The sequence below is a fragment of the Ambystoma mexicanum genome, chromosome 5q, assembly GCF_040938575.1.
Source record: "Ambystoma mexicanum isolate Mex_15411 chromosome 5q, UKY_AmexF1_1, whole genome shotgun sequence".
Taxonomy (NCBI): domain Eukaryota; kingdom Metazoa; phylum Chordata; class Amphibia; order Caudata; family Ambystomatidae; genus Ambystoma; species Ambystoma mexicanum.
Window position 1 is genome coordinate 897,493,744 of NC_090933.1, and position 18,021 is coordinate 897,511,764.

Sequence of the window (18,021 nt, forward strand, 5' to 3'; positions counted from 1 at the left end):
TGACTTTACTATTGGGAAGACAGAAGTACATTTTTAAATTACATACGTATTTTCTCTACACGTGGCATTAGAGCTACAGCAACCTGCTGAGAAATATTTTTAAGATTCAGTGGTGAAAAAATAAGTGCTGTGGTTCCCAGGTTAAGTTCTTTTGCCGATAATCCTACTCCAGATGCTTTGACCTTAGTACTTTTACATGTGGTAAAGTTCTGATTTACAGGGGTAATTCTCCCCAGTCTCTGGGCCTAATGCACTTAAAGGGCCTTAGAAACATTTGCAGTTCATAGAATTCTCTTTTACTTTGTTGAAAAATGTCTCTTGGGAGCGTAGGCGATTATTTGTACCTTGCAGGTGCATCCTTTTATCATGGTAGCGAGTATGCAGCAAAAAATCTGGAAACAAACTCTTTTGTGCCATGCCTCTCAATCGTGCTATACTGAAGCAATCTCTGTGTTTTCAGTTTACTCCAGGTGATTATCACTCAGCTTCACATTTTCCCACCGCAGGCTCTTGGCATTGACAGCTGTCAGGGAACAGTCACTTGTTGCTTGCAATTTGCAGGCTTCCCTATGTTGCAAACCCAGTATTGGGGTTAAGGTTTTGCAACCACTCTCTTCACCCCGAAACACATCAGATATTTGTGTGCTGGATGTGGATTTCACTTGCTTATCAAACGAATTGGGGTGATTTTCCCGAGGGAAAAATGACCGAAGATTATTTGTTTGAAAAATCTTTGGTCATTTTTTTTTTTTTTTTTTTATTTTTTTATTTTATTTGTATATGTTCCATAAGCGAACTTTACAAAGACAAGTTGCTGCAAAGAAAGAAAGAATCAAAGTCACTGCTACTACTCAGGGTGGGCCCCTCCGGCTGTTAGCAATTTCATGGTGTGTTCCAAGATTTTTGTGGTTGCTAGGAGCCACGATGTGCGGTCTCCTCCCATCAGTCTTGGCCACCAGGTGTCTTCGTCCCACCCTCTGTCGTCCCCGGTTAGGTGTTTGAAGTAGGATGCTCTCAGAGTTACAGTTTTTGGACAGACCAGCAGCAGGTGTCTGATTGATTCAGTCTCCGCTCCACACAGGTGGCATTTGCTTGAGTCCACTAGTCCTCTGATGTGCCTGATTTCGTTGGTCTCTAGCAGATTCAGTCTTATTCTCAAGAGGGCGTTTCGAGCCCCCCTGTTGGGGAATTTTTGCAGGTATTTCATCAGCTCGTTGAGTTTGTTGACACATGGGGGAAGGTGAAGAAGAAGTTTGTTCTTAAATGCTGTATCTTGAGTTTGAATCCAGTCTAGATCTTTTAGTTTCTGGTAGACTCTCGTGGGATTGGTGCTGAGATCGAAATCCGAACACTCCACCGACTCCAGTTGGGCCTTGTTGAAATCTTTCCAGTCTGTCAGCATCTTCACCTTACCAGAGTGGATTTCTTTGTTGAGGAGACCATAGATGTGATCACTGTCGTCCGTTATACATTTCCTGTATAGCCTGAGTGTGTTGATATTTACCGTTGTCTTTAGAGACAGGAGGCTCAACTCGCGGCGAATTGCGGCGGTGGATGTAGATTTTGGCAGGCCCAACACCGACTTCCAAAACAGGCCTTCTAGATATTGCCAAGTTTTTGCTGGAATCAATGGCATGGCTTCAGCCCCATAGGTGATAGACGGCACAACTTTTTTCCTGTAAAATTCTAGTACTGGGATACAGGAAAATTTTCCAAATTTGATGTCGATTGCCTTTCCTTGAGAAGCCAGCTTCTTGGTTTTGTTGAGGAGAGATGCCTGCATAGCGGTCTCAAGTCTCGAGCTGTCAATTGGTACACCCAAGTATTTATATTCGGTAACCCTTTCGATCTCGTGCTCCTCCAAGCGCCACGTGAATTTGTCAATGTTTTTTTTGTGCCCAGCTACCATTATCAGAATTTTTGTTTTTTCTTTATTTATTCTTAAGTTGTTTTCCTGCAGGTAAACGAGAAGGTTAGAAAGCTGCCTCTGGAGGCCGATCTGTGTCTGGTCCAGTAAGATGAGATCATCGGCGTACAGTAGATGGCTTATTTTCACCTCTGCAACTTGTGGAGGAAAAGTGCGTGTCAGATCTTCTGATGACCCAAGGTCACCGATATAGGCCAGAAACAGTGCTGGAGCCATGGGGCAGCCTTGTTTTACCCCCTGTTCAGTCGAAATTTCTCCTGATAAGTTCCCCCTTTGTGACAGTCGGACCCTTAAGGTGGTGTCTGAGTGTAGGGCTCTAATTGGCTGTAAAAGCTCCTGGGGGCAACTCCACCCTTCTAGTTTTTGCCATAGTCGGTTCCGGTCCACTAAGTCAAAGGCCTGGGAGAGGTCGATGAAAGCAACGAAAATTCGAGGTTTCCCTTCCCAGACCATACTTTTTAGGGTACTGATGGTTAGAATGTTCGCCGCCGTACCCATCTTCTTTTTGAATCCAGTTTGGAACTTGTCGTTGCACGGTGCCAACTCTGCCCAAGCTTGAAATCGTTTCAGGAGCAGGCTCCCATAAACTTTGCCAATACAATCTAGCAATGCGATGGGACGATAGTTTAGCGGATCTGTGATATCGCCTTTCTTATAGATCGGGACAATGATGGATTTGGTCCATGACTGCGGCAGGGCTTTCTGCGCCGCACATTTTGTAAAGATCGACGCGATCATCGAAGCCCATTCAACTGGGTTTGCTTTCAAGTCTATGTTAGAGATGCCATCAGGGCCCGCAGCTCTCGAGATCTTTAATTTTTTGATTTGGTCTCCCATTTCAGCTTGATCGTCCAGTTTTAGCCAGTCCGTGGCCGACTGATTGTCCCCCATTGCGGCCTCTCTTGCTGGGGAAGTTGTTGCCGGTGCTTGGAAAACTGTGGCGAAGTGAGAGATCCATTTTTGCTCGGCTATGGCGTTGAATGTTGAATTGTTGAATGAAGGGGCCGGAGATTTTAACAATGACCAGAACCCCTTTGCCTTGTTTCCGCAAATGGCTTTTAACATGCATTCCGCATCCTGCTGATAAAGCTGGTGGCGGTGATTTTTTACCCAGTTTTTGTAGGATACTGTTGCCACCCTTAGTTGGTCTTTGTTTTGGGGCTGGTTTCCCAGCTGTCTCTTCAACCTGCGAAAGTCACGCCTTTTGGCCACAAGAGCAGCATCATAAGAGTGTTTAGGTTGAATGCTCGAGGAAGACTGCTGGGTAGTTTTCGACCTGTATTGTACCAGTAGAGGAACGTAATCCAGATTTTCGATGCTCTCGGTGTTCTCCTTCCGGACATATTTGGCCTGCAGGGCTGCAACTGCACGTGCTGTCAGGTTCAGTCGATTTCCGCGCTGGTTTGTTTCCACTGCCAGAACATATGGCGCGGGCTGTGAAAAGCGGGAAGCCAGTGACATCGTAAGCTGATTGTGGTTGCTGGCTGTTGTTTTGCGTACTTCATATGCTTTGACCTTCCCCAAAAGTTGTCTTGATGTATAAATGTAGTCGATAGTAGCGTTAAGGAGACCCTGTTCCCAAGTTGGCAGACGATGTACATTCGGGAAGACCGAGTTCAGGTTTACCAGGTTTCTTGAGGACATTAGGGACGCCCAAAGGTGCCCTCTTTTTGCTGCTGGCGTCCGATTTGAGACTTTGCCTGGTTTTATGGTTTCCTCACTACATTTGATGTTTAGATCCCCGCAGATTATGATGGCTAGGACCTGGTGCGTTGCTTGAATATCGTCCACCAGGTTCTCCATCATCGTTAGGTAGGATTGTGGGTTTATAGCAGCCGGATTCCAGTACGTGTTCACAATCGCAATTTGCGAAGGTCTGGAATGAGAGTTTTCAATCCAATCAAGTAGAACTGCCAAGATCGAAAGGTTTGCTAGAAGTGTGGCCTTGTGTTTTAGGCCTATTCCCTGCCGGTAGGCCGTTAATAGGCCCGACGTCGGGCGACCCAGAAGCCCTTTGCTGGCTGGGGCCAAAATTATGTCAAATCCATTCAGCGCAGGTGTTTGGACCAACCAAGTCTCTTGTAAGCAGATGACATCGAAGGATGCTAGATTTGCATCTCCCGTCGTAGTGAGGTGTAAGTGGCCGCGGGTGTTCCAGGAACAAAAGTGGAGGGGTGTTACGTGGTGGTCGACCGTCGGACGATCTGGAGGCCCTTCCAGCCGACCTGCGGGTTGCTATTTGTTCGTTTGTGACAGCACCTTGGGAAGCCAGGCCCACAACCCCTGTCGTTTGTCGCTTTGCTTTGCCTTGGAGGGTCCCGCTTGTGTTGTTGTTCTCGTGTTTGACCCGGTTCTCTGCACTGAATACTGTGTCAAGACCCCTTCAGGTGATTTACAGATTGTCCTGGGAGACCTGGCTGTCTGGCGATCAACGGTTTTGATCAGTTTGAGCAACCTTGGTTTGTCCCGCCGGTGTTGCGCGGCGGTGTCTTGAGGCTTTGCATTGGGAGTGTCCCCAGTTTGAACTTGTCCCGCGCTTCTTTTACGTTCTCGTCCCTTCTCCTTTCCGTTGGTTTTTTCCTGTCTGACAGAGTTTCTCTCAAGATGTTCCGAAACCCTTTGGATTGAATTTGAACTTTGGGGATTGATGATGTATCCTAGAGGGGCCAAGTCCTCTTTTGCTCGCACTATTTCCCTTTTCACTCTCTCGGAAACAATGTGGATGTTCACTTTAGCTCTGTCATGTGTGTGGTAGGGATCCACTATCTTTAGATCGGGCGATTTTATGTCACAAAGTTTTGGGATCAGACTGAATAGTGCAAGTAGCCCTCTTCGGTTAAGAATTATGTCGTCCTTATTGTCTCTGTGCTGTTTCAACTTTATTGGAGACACAATCGAAGGTTTGGTTTCCTTGCGGTAAGTCTCTGTTCTTGAAGAATAGTGGATCGACTGGCGCACCCCCCTTTGCTCTTTTAAGGTAGATGGTGAGGCATGGTGTTCCCCTTTCTTTACGGGGCGTTCTGACTGGCGCCCCCCTGGCGCTTGCTGGACCGATGATACACTGGCGGCCGCTTTGTTTCTGCCCGACGCATCTCTCACTCGGGGAGAGGCGAATGACACTGCTCTACGACCTGGCGGGCTGTTAGAGGGGCGTGCTCGCCGTCTGGGGCGATTGTTCCTGCGGTCCTCCAGTGTCAGGGATGTGTGCCCTTTGTCATCTTTGCCTGCGTCTTTGGTTGTTGAAATCTCCTGTAAGTTTCCCAGATCGCCCAGGATTATCGGGTGGGGTGGCTCCAGAGTCGCTAACCCCCCCTTGATCAGCCGAGCAGGTTGGGGGTCATCCATATATTGAGAGAGATCCATTAAATCATTCTCTGCTAAGGAGTCTTCTGTGGAGCGCGGAGAAGAGACGGTTCCTTTTTGCTTTCCTGCTGGCACAGCCACCATTTGAATTTGATTTCCGGGATTCATAGGGCTTTTGTCAACACATATAGCTGTTTGTTTTGCTGGTGGAATTTTTTAGTTGCAGGTTTCCCTTCTTGGTTGTTTTTCTGCTCTTGCTGTTGAGAAGATGGGATAGGAGCCATCCTCTAGCCTCGCCGATGGGTTTCGGGGCTGGGCCGTTTGTTGAGTCTCGTCTGTTATAACGATGACCTTGTGATTGAGCAAGTTCCGAGGAGCTGGTCCCTCCGGCTGACAATGAGCGATGCTAGAGGATGGAAAACTTTGTTGTGGAGACGGATTTGATGACTCAACTACGTTCACCGTTGGGGCTAATGTCAGACAGGGCGCAACTGTTGTGGTACCGCGGTCCGCGTTTAGCTTCAAGGCTTTTAATTGCCCGTCTAGGGCTGTGATGTAGCCTTCCAAGAAGGTCAATTTTGCAAGCATGGAGGCCTGGACCGAGGTGTGATCCTTTAAGTTTTCATTGATGCCTTCATACAGTTTAGTGAAGGGGTTTAGGGCGATTGTGACTGCTGACATTATGGACAGAAGGTCCCTTTTATTTTGGCCTGATGAGTCGATTGGAGAGCCCACTGACAGGGGGCGCTGTTTGGGAATTGGCGTTGAGGCGGAACTTTCGTTTAAGAGGCGTCTCACTACCGGCGTAGATGGTGGCTCTGCAGGACCACCGCTGGACCGGTTCAGGGGTTGTGGTTTTGGGAGATGCACCGATGGCGCCCCTACTGGCCTTGGGCAGGCCAGCTGGTTTGCTTTCACTTGGTGGCGTTGTTCTTGGAGTGAAATGTCGGGCGACTGACCCATGAGGCCACCAGCCGTCCCTTGGGCTCGGATCGCCGTTTCCTGGGTAAGCTGTGATCCCCCCGTGGCTGGCAGTGTCGGGACGACTGTAATTTCCGGTGAATTTGGGTTCAGTAGTCCTTTCTCGCTGCTCCGTGGGCTTGTTGGAATTTCTGCTGTCGGAGTTCCTAAGGAAGCCGCCTTGTCCGGGACACAGTGCTCAATCGCTGGTCTGGAGAGCACTGGACCCTGTTCATTTGCGGGCGCTGGGACCAGACGAGATTGGAGAGCCGTCTCTTGGGCTACTGGAGGTAGGGCCCGTGGAGGTAGGCTCGGGACTAGGGCGCCCGTTTCCAGACTTGATGCGGGAGGGCGCACAACTTGGCCCCATCCAGTTTTCCTTTGTTTATCCGGGGGTTGGCAAGATTTAATCGCTTCCAAGATTTCTTCATCTGTGAGGTCCTCTTGCTTGGATTTAGAATCTGGAGCAAAGGCCTGAAAGAAGTCTGTTACAAGGCTTGCCATTGAAGGTTTTATTGATTCAGGGTTCCATGTTTTTTTTTCTGCTTGGCAGCCTGTCTTGATTTTCGCGGCCTGAGGATTCAGGGCCGATTTTTTTTTGTTTTTCCTTTTTGGAGGCTCTTTTCTAAAGCGTGAACTCAATTTTCTCGTGTCCAGAGACCCCCCGTCGGTTCTGCCTCGTTTTTTTGCATTCGGTGCCCCACCTTCGTATGCTGGTGAAGAGTTGGTAATTTCTGGGCTGTTCGTGGGGAGGACAATAACGTCGTTCTCTGGGCCCCCACTGTCTGCCTGGGGCCGAGAGGGGGAACAGTCTTGGCTGAGAGGGGCTGATGTAAGTAAGTTAAAGTGCACTTGTGCCTTGATTTGCAGTGTATGTTCATTTCTGAGTTGCATCGGGCAAGCCTCTGATCCCTGCCTCGAGAGCTCTTGGACCCGACACTCCTGAGGGTTTGATGACCCCCCTGCCTCCTCATTGGGGGGCGTGAGCACCCTTTTTTCTGGGATTTCCTCCCTCATGACCTCCTCTGCCGAGTGCCGGTGGGCGGGCCTGGCTCCGCCCCCTGAATGTGTCGCGGCTGTTTCGGCTCGAGCGACGCCGTTTAGCCAGCTGTCCCCGCGAATGCGGGTAGTTGGAGTCGTGCTCTCCGTCTGGAATGGGCCGTCGCTGCTGGATCTCCGGCCGCTCGTTGGCAAGCACCCCCCCCGCTCACAGGACTTGGTCCTCCCTCCGGAGGCCACCGGGGCCTGGAGCTGTTGGGGGGGAGCCTGCAGTTGCGAGGGCACGGGCGGGCACACAGGCGGGTGCGCTGAAGGGTCCTGCGTTTGTAGCCGCTGCGTGGAATCAGGTATGACCTGGTGAGCTCCCTCCACTTCTGCCGTACTTATTCGCTTTGGGCTGATTTGCGTGGCAGCGTTTTCCTCCATAGAGTGTTGGAGTATGTCTGTACGCCTTGGGCAGGCGTGAGTTGTTTGTAAAGCCACCGCTTTGTTTGCTTTGTATGACGGGGTCAAACCATGCGGGAGCTGGCTTTTCACACCGCGGTTTTGAATTTTTAAGGTGTTTCGAGCAAAGGCACTTCTGAGCAAGCGACCCTCGTCTGCTTCCCTGGGGTCCTGTTCGAAATCCTGTGGGAACCCGGCGATTTCGCCATTTCAGCCATGCACAGACTGCCAAAGACTGCACACTCGCAGCCACACTCCGCGGCCCGCTCCGCGGTATGGAGTGGGTCTTGTAGAACCACAGCAGTGGTAGCACCTCCCAGGAACAGTAGAAAGTGAAGAGTGACTGCCAAAGACTGCACACTCGCAGCCACACTCCGCAGCCACACTTTGGTCATTTCTCCCCTGAAAATTCCTGATGTCCCAAACCCTCTCCCCCTACCCCCAACCCCAACAGACCCTCAACCCCACCCCCTTACTTATCTTGCCTTCGTCTCGCTGGTCCCTGGTCACTGTATAGAATAGTGAGCTGGGCATTGCAGAGGACACCCATGCAGCCCCTGCAGCCTTTTTTTTCATTTTTTCTCTTGACCCCAGGACTGCTGCAGGGGTGTTTATACTCCTGCTCACTATACTTTGTAGTATAGTGAGCGGGGGATGCGGGGACACCCCTGCAGTCTTTTTTTCATTTTCTTTTTTTCATTTCTTTTTTGGGATGACTGCGGGGGACACCCCTTAAACCCCTGCTCACAATATAGTGAGCAACACCCGACAGCCCCCAGCACCAAATACGTGGTTTGGTCGAACTTTACGGCCGTTCCGACTTTTCGAATGGCCGAAAACCAACCAAATCAAGCATTCGGTCATTTAGATTCGGTCTTTTTCTCTAGACATTTTAAACATGGCCAGGGCAACCAAAGGTCTGAGTTCCTCCGTTATTCTCTCCTATTGTGCCACATCACCCTCTAACCCCTTGCTCCTCCCCCTGCATCTTCCCATATCTCACTTTACATTCCATTTTCTCATATTGCATCAGTTCTTTTTATCTCCCAACCTATTCTGAGCGCAATGCATGGCAAAAATCAGGAAATGCAGTGTAACAGGGTGGAGGTGCCTGGAAACTCACACTTGTTTTCTCTAAGTGCTAGGGGTTGTAGGAGGAGTTAATAATTTGGTTTGAGATACAGCAATCCCGGGATATGCAGATACAAGCCCCCATGTCTCCCGTTCTGTTTTTAAAAAGATCTAAAACCTCGATTTAGAAAGACCGCTCTGTGACCGCATGAAACGGTCTGTCTAAATGGAACTGTCATGCCCCTGCTGCACACATGTGCGCGCAAGGTCTGACAGGCACCTCAGGACCCGGAAACGCAGGTCGAGGAGAATGAGTCTTTGGATGCGTGTGTGTTGTGTGTATGTATGTGTTTTGGTTTTGGGTGGGGGAGGGGGCTGGGGCTGATATCCCATGGGAGAGAGTGGGGGCAGGGAGGAACAATTGGGAGACTCGGGGAGGGGTTAGTGGGGGGGTGAAACCCCCTGAATATTTAACAAACAAAATAAAACACATTTTAAAGGTTTCAAGAGAAAAAGACCTTTATAATGCTGTTTTTACGATCAAAAGAAAATCGGGCATTGTGAATCAGTATTTTTCTCTTTTCTATAAAATTAGGTCTTTTCACATAGAACCATTTCTCCTTCTCTCGGATACAAGGGGCAGGCGGATAGCAGTCTGAGGCCTCCTCCACATGAACATCTGAAGTCTATTCCCCTCTGGGCAAGGCTAGTCATGTAAAGAACAACATTTGTCAGGCGTATGGCAGGTGATTGGGACTGAGGTCAACATTTCTGCACATTTGGCAGCTGCAAGCTGCTGACCCTCGAGTGATTGCACTGATAGAACCCCTGTGTTAGAGTGGATGGCTAGCAGAGGAACAAAGTTTGCAGGTTTTGGGTGTGTTGATTGGAAGTACAGAGAGTGGCTGAGTTTGGTCTATTATGCATGTAATCTATTTCATTGCCAAAACTTTCACGGCCAAAATATAACCTTCTTACACACACGCATCACTGCATGTCAAAGGACCCCTCTCCCCTTTGTTTGTTTGTTTGCTTGTTTTAATATTTCTAATGTGCGCCAGACCCAAGGGTATCAGGGCGCAGTAAGGATATTTTCAGCTTGGTTACATTGCTGTACAATAATATACAATAAGGCATATACATGAAAGTACAGGGAGACATATATACAGGCATGCGGTCATATATACAAAGCATGCAGGTCATATGTACAGGGATGCAGGAGGGAGTATCCATATATCGAGTGTCATTGGAAGTTGGATTTATCTATATGAACCAGGGTGATGGGGAGTTAGGCATTATAGATGGGGGTGTTAGTGGTTCTTTGGTGCACACTCACCTGGTGTCGAGGCATCTCCTTGATGGTCAATACGCATATGGCCCTCATTACGAGTCGGGCGGTACGGGGGTTAACGGCCCTGGTAAAGGTGCCGTCAACCCCGTACCGCCCGATTACGAGTTCCCCTCGCCGGACCCGTTCTGCACATATGGTTTTACCAGACGTGCAGAGCGGGTTCCGCGAGGGGAAGAGGGAGCAAATAACGGGCCATCTCGTAATGGCCGTTGTTTGCTCCCTCTCCCATTCCCATTCAGCCCTATGGGGGCTGAAATGGGAATGGGGAAGGACCGTGTCCAGGTCCTTGGAGGGAGGAATTACTGGGCCTTCCGAACTCGGAATGGCCCGGTAAAACCTCATTTCGAGGACCCGGACCCGGACGCGATTTCGGCAGCAGCCATGCCGCCAATAGCGGCATGGCTACCGCCGAACTCGTAATGAGGCCCATGGAATTCAGTTTCTGGGAGAGCAGAGCTGGAGGTATACAGAGGTCAGTGGAGCTTGACATAACCTATGCAGAATGGGCATTTCTTCAACTTTCCATCAACTTGGTAATTAATTAATCTATGAAATGTAACCTTAATTAATTATGTTCCAAACCTGCACCACTGGCTGACATCTATCTCCGTTCACGTATAATCTTTGGGGACTTCTGTCAAATAAATTTGAAACCAACCTATTGTAACTAAAACCTATATGGAATGCGCCTCACTGGCAACCCAAAGCAAGAAATTATATAATCTTCACTGTGCTGTATTGTATTACAAACCGGGAGAAAACAAATTCCCCTGCATACGAATAGTGACATTTAATAAATCTGCTTTTCTTGGGGGACATCGACTCTATGTAAATAGTGCCGCTGTGAGACAATAATATAATGACTATGAAAAATAACATTGTACCTTATATTAAATTAAATTGTGTTTTGAGCTGTCAGGAAAATATCTCAACGATAGGTCAACACATTTTCAAGGCACCAGAGGCGTTAGGCCATGTTTAAATCCTTAATTGTTTTGTTTAGAATCTGACATCTCCCTATTATGATCAAGAAACATGCATTTATCCTGCTTTTCTGCGGGCCAGCATGTTTCAGAATTTCTTACCAAGCTCAATACACAACTTGGCAGCCATAAGGTTTTTGCAGACCCACTGCCCTTCGGGAATGATCTATATGTCAACTATCCATTCAAGTGCATGCAAGACTTAAAAAGGGGGGACAAGATTCTAAATTACAATAACATTAATATGGTTGGCTGGTCGAAACAGCGTATAAACAAATCTAGTTGGGTCTTTCGAATGACAAGCAAAGATTCAAGGCTCTGCTGAAGTATAAGTACATTTGTCACTTACTTATTCATTTTTGATATCCTAAAAATGTGACTGAAATTTCCTGTCAGGAATTCATCACTTAAATTGTGATTCCCATAACGTGATCCGAGCAGAAGTTTCAAGAACTTTAAACAAGATATAGAATCACTGGACCAATGTACATGACCGAAGGTCACCCAATCCACATTCTTTGTAAGCAATCATTGACCAGCGCCCACTTAATATCCGACCATCTCCCCTCAGTTGTAGCCTCTGTGTAGATGTGGCAAAAGATGTCTGCCAGTTCCTGTCTCTAAATGCGGCTTCTGTTTTTGCTTAGTGGGCTGCGCCAGAATAGTCCATCTGTTGCCTTTTATGTGAACAGGTTTCTCTTGTTAGTCTGCAGCCATCCGTCATTGATTTCTACTTCATTGGAACTGTATGATCTTGTGGTTCCCATGACGGATGTGCAAGGTCGATTTCTTTATTATGCAGATGCATGAGTTTTGGACGCTATCTCGCACGACCATAGGGGACCCTTTCTCAGACAGGGGGCAGTGTGATCTTGAGAGCCATTAACCATGTATCCTGCTTTGTAAGCTTGAATGTCGTTTTTTCCACTTTACAAACATACTTTTCGTCAGCCATCCATGGCTTCTCCAACTTGATAATTGTATTGTTGTTGTTGTGCCGTTTTCTTTCTCGTTTGTCCATCTTAAAAGCGGGCTGATCAAAGAAATGAATGTATTCTTTTGTTGTCTGCATTTCATTCTGGAATAATGACTATATGGCACATAATGCACACGTCACCACAGAGATGTTCCTCCGGGCCCTCAGGCCTTGTAATACCGGTAAGTATTCAGTATCCCTACCTCTGAAACCAGAATATGTATGATTTTGCCTCAGCAGCGATAGTAGCAATCAGAGTTGGAATTGCAATTTTTCCAACTTTTGTTTTTCCATACAAAATTGTTAGTTTGGGCTACTCGGTGGGGCTTTAGAAAAACCTATGTACCAAAACTATTGCATTAGAGTACTATTGCATTAGGAAGAAATGGAATATGAGGAGAGACACAAAGCTTGTAGGTTATTTTCCCACCCATTTGTCATGTCCTGCATGCAGACAGTTAACTCGGAGTGACGAGGAAGCTCGTCACACTGGGAGGAACCAATGAGACGTGTGCATGCCCGCACATGTGCATAGGGGAATTGCGGCATTCGCGGCAGTGTCTAAAATAATTAAGTGAAATGAGCACCTGTTATCACAGGCTCTGTGTCACTCATTTCCAGAGCAATGCGCTCTAGGGCCTAGAGGTCCATCCTGAGAGGTACCACATAGCAGGACAAGATAAATGGATGGAGAAATCAGGCATCGAAATACAAGAAGGACTAAACCCTGGTGAACACCCTGCCTACTTCAACAATAGTGCGCAGCAGAGAAGCGCCTGCCAGCAGCACAATGCCTGGAGATGGAGAGAGAGACAGCATGAGAATCGCAAGTGACGCATCTGAGGATGAAGGGCCCATTGCCGCTGCCTTCCGGTGACCAGGCCCATTTAACATGGGAGATCAACCAACCCTAGGACAAAGATGGGAGAGATGGCTATGGAGGTTTGAAAAGGTCATGGCTGGGTCTGATGAAAAGGCCCCCGACAAGTTTGCCAGAAGACTGCTCATCAATCTAGTTGGGGATGAAGTCGAATATATCATCCCCATATTCCCGCCTGGAGAGGTCAAGACGTATGAAGGACTTAAAGAGGCATTGTGCACTTACTTCGACCCCCAGCATAACATAGACCATGATAGACACACTTTCAACACGGCCTGTCAAGTGACTGGTGAGTCCCTGGATGACAAGTTGGTGGCTCACTGTGACTTCCAGAAATTCTCGAATAAGGAGGCCATTCAACTAAGGATCATAAGAAGATGTTTGTCGTCTGCCTTCAGGGCAAAACTACTTCTGGAACCGCTCCCTATGTCCACCATTATCCAGATGGCATGGACGGAAGCGAGAGCAGACTCACAAGCCACACAGATAGAGACTGGGAAAGGACAGGCGAAAGGGCAAGCATACTTCGTCAGTCAAGGCGGTAGAAGTGGCAGAAGTAGTCATGCCCTGAGAAGAAGGTATGACACTACTGGAAAGTATTACAAGTGTGGTCTGCCTTTTCCTCATGAAGAAGAAACGCAGTGCTCTGTGTTTGGACAGAGGGGCACCAGTTGTGGACGTGAAAACCACACAGGGAGGGTTTGCAACACGCTGCCTAACAGGGCGCAAGGAAGTGGTCTCGGTGGGGCAAGACAGGAGTATCATTCACGCACCCCAGGACCCAGAAGAGACACCAATGCAAGAAGAGACCTGGTCAGTCACGTTTTGCAAATTACTGGACGGTCGCCATCACCTCCACCAGAGCGAGAGAGAGACCCACATTAACATGCATAGATGATGAGAGACGAAGTGACTGCTACAGACGGAGATATCGACATCCAAGTGGGTCAGCACCCTGCCAAGTTTGTCATTGATATGGGGGCCACGCTAAACATCATGTGCATCCCTGAATTTCGCAAGATGGCACACCCATCAGAGTTAGAACCATTTGAGCTGAAGATATTCCAGTGGGCCGCTCGAGGTCCAGTTCGGAATCATGGGAAGTTCTCGATGCTCCTAAACTACAAAGGGAGAAGAGCCATGACAGAATTGCACGTTCTTCAAGGGGAAGTGTCAGGAAGTAATCTATTGGGTCGACCAACGGCACTTGAAATGAAGATGGCAGCCGTGACATACTCCATGCAGCACAAAGTGTCTGTGGTGCACCAATTTTCAGAGTTATTCAAAGGACTGGGGTGTTTGAAAGGGGACCCAGTTACCTTACACATAAATGCGTCAATAACTCCCATGGCGCAACACCCCCGGCAGATACCCAGTCACCCGCAGCCGCAAGTAGAGAAAGAGATCCAGAGTTTGCTGCGGGAAGACATAATAGAACAAGCTCAGGGCGCCACCCCATGGGTCTCGCATGTGGGGCTGCACGCAAGCAAGGACCTTTTGAAAAGATCAGGCTCTGGTGGACATGTGCCAGGCTAACAAGGCAATTCAACAGCAAAGGCACCCCTGCATGCATCTGGCCGACATGATTGGCATGCTAAATGGAACCAAGATATTCATGGAACTCGACCTCTACAAGGGATACAATCAGATCCAGCTAGATGAGCCTTTGTGGTACATAACCACATTTGCAACACACAAAGGCCTGTTCAGGTATGAGAGATTGAGCTTTGGCATATCGTCAGCTGCTTAGATTTTCCAATAGAGCATCTGGAAGGTCATTCAGCATATAAAGAACTGTTTCGACTATAGCGAGGACATCCTGGTTTTTGGAGCAGACCTCAAACAAATTGATGAGGCACTACACCGGGTATGCCTAGCTCTCTCCCAGGCGGGGCCGATGCTGAATGCCGAGAAGTGTGCATTCCACAAAAGAAACCTCAAATTCTTTGGACACATGTTCTCGCAAGAAGGAATGAGCCCGGACCCAGGGAAAGTTGCAGCGATCGAAAACATTTCACCCATGCAAGATGTGAGTGACATAAAATACAGGGGATGGCGAGCTACTGCAGCAGGTATTTGAGATACTTTGCCACCACTAGTGCACCGCTGAGAGAACTCACCAAGCAAGGGAACACTTTTAGTGGGACAAAGCCTGAGAGAGGGCCTTCAGCCAAATCAAGAGAGACATTAGTTCAGCTGAGTGCATGGCCTTCTTCGTCCCGGCAAAGTGCACTGAGGTGATGGTAGATGCAAACCGGGTCGGCTTGGGAGCCATCCTAGCAGAGCATAGGTCTGGCAGAGACAGTCCAAGGGCCATGGTCGCTTATGCGCCCAAAGGTCTGACGGACACTGAAAATAAATACTTACAGCTGGAAAAGGGAGGGCTAGCAGTCGTCTGGGCGTATGAGCACTTCCAGATGTTCCTCCTGGGGAAACCATTCACTGTGGTGACCGACCACTTGGCATTGGTCACAATCTACAGAAACCTGCAGTGCAAAATGCCCACGAGGATTGAAAGGTGGGGACTAAAATGGCAAGACTTCAATTTCACCATCATGCACAAGCCGGGCATATTTCATGTCGAGAGACCCGCTTGTGGAACACGATTGTGAGTCGTCCATGGCGGAGGAATACATGCATTTCCTTGCGCAGCGGGGACCACCAACGCCACTCACGACGAGCAAGGATGTTGCAGAAAGTGAAATAACTCGTTATGTCGCAAGGATGGAGAGACTGTGAGTTAGAACACACACAAAGAGACCAAGAGTTTGTGCAGCAAGAAATGCTGGCTTTCAAGCAAGTGAAAGAGGAGTTAGTCACTGCGGAGGATCTCGTGATGCGTGGAAGGCGGATCGTTATACCCACAGACCTCCGACAGCAAGTAGTGGACCTGGCCATGAAGGACATTGTGGTGTGGTGGCCGCCAAGTGCCAGATAATGTGGTTCTCAGGGATTGACTCCATGGTGGAGGACACAGTGAAGGGATGCCATCTGTGCCTGTGAAAGCCGAAGCCCAGTAATCCAGAGCCACTTAGAATGTCTGATCTGCCTGAGACGCCCTGGCCGTTCGGTGGAGGGAAATACTGGATGGTGGTCATGGACGAATTCTTTAGATTCCCGTTGGTACAATTGATCTCATCCACAGCAGCCAGCATCATCATCCCTTAGCTGGACATCATGTTCTCAGCGTGGGGCATTCCTGAGGTCCTCAAGTCAGACAACGGGCCTTCGTTAAACTGTGGGGAGTTTGCCCAATTCATGAGCCACATGGGCATACGTCAGAGAACAATAACAGCCCTGTGGCCACAAGCCAACGGGATGATAGAAAAGCTTATGGGAAGTTTGAGAAAAGTGCTGTAACAGAATGCATTGAGTCAGAGGTTGCTGAACCAGGCACTGTGTAGCATGCTCTGAGATTATTGGAACTCACCACATGGAACAGCGGGAAAGTGCCAGTCGAAGCTGCTGTTTCAGAGGAAAGTGAAGACGAGATTGCCCCACAGCAGGGATTTCTGAAAAACAGACCTGAAGATACTCCAGAATGAGGATTCAGCAAAGAAACAGGAGGTGACCAATTATGCTGACGAGAAAAGGGGAGCAAAGTGGTCGACACTGCACACGGGAGACAAGGTTCTTGTGCGTCGGAAGCAACAATGGAAGTCAGAGTCCAGGTTTGATCCTGATCACGCAGATCAAAGGGTGTATGGTGACTGCCCGGTCCCCGGAGCGATTGATTACACGAAATGTGTCACAATTCCGACTTTACCAAGAGAAGGAGAAAGAGTGGAAAGACGAGAAGAATGTTGTGGAAGGTGCCCAAGGGAGGCGGGGGCTCAAGGAAGGAGAATGTGGCCTCACCAGAGACAGGGCAGCCTGTGGAGGTGTCAATGAGGCCCAAGCGGTGCATCACAAGACCTATAAAACTCATAGAAGAGATGTGAAGCCACCTGTGAGTAAAGGGCTTCTCTGTTTGCCCGAGAGGGGGAGATGTCGTGTCCCGCATGCAGACAGTTAACTCGGTGTGACGAGGAGGCTCGTCACATCGGGAGGAAACCAATGAGACGTGCGCATGCTTGTGCATGCGTCCAGGGGATTTGCCGCGTTCGTGGCAGTGTGTAAAATAATAAAGATAAGGGAGCACCCGTTATCACAGGCTCTATGTCTCTCATTTCCAGCAAGCCGGGCCCTACAGGCCCATCCTGAGAGTTACTACATAGCAGGACAATATACCATTGACTGTTGATGGCCATGCTAATCCCTCTGGACATTCTCATGCAGTTCCTGCCCCTCCCCATCCAAAACACCTCCTTGTGGGAAGTCTTCAGCTCGCTTTATCATCAAACTGCCAGGGTTATTTCAAAGCAGTCTTCTGAGAGTAAATGACTTAATTGGAGCTCTAAACGTGCTACTGCTGTAATAAAAATGTCTTAGCCATGTCTGCCTTCAGCCGCTGGATTTATAAACACTATGTGCGTCCTTTACTGAAGTCCTGTTAAAGACAAGCACTGGTAAAGCCGATAGTTTGCCTTGTTTATAAGTATTAGGCATTTACCTGGGCGTGCTATTAGATGCCCAGGTACCCACTGCAATCATCAGTAGCCAGTTAATACCACTACAGCAGTGCCCGACAAGTGCCTTTCCCATGCCTACACAAAAGCCCAAACTGTTTGCATTGCCAATGCTTATTTTTCTAAATGTAGCGCAAAGTGTGAAATGATCTTACCTAAATAGATATTCAAATTCTTTATACTGAGTGTCTGGCAGCTCCAGAATTAACACCTATGATCATATTTGGTTATGTTTCTCCTGTGACCTATGTATTGAAAAGGAGCATACATACGACATACCGTGTGCTACCCGCTAATGTCCTGCAAAGGTAGCTCTGTGAGTGAAGCACTGCCGGCGTTCGACCCAGACATCTGTGTTCAGCTTGCAGGACACAAGTTTTAACCCGATATAAGTTAATGATAACTTATATTACTAAAGCGCTTAGAGGCAGGATGAGTGTGGCATGAAGCACCTTGTGAAAACATGACATTATTTATTATCATTGAGGTCTGTGAGAAATAGCTAATTGCTTTCTTCGGGTTAGAGAGGTTGATTATTATGAATCCATTTGGCCCCTAA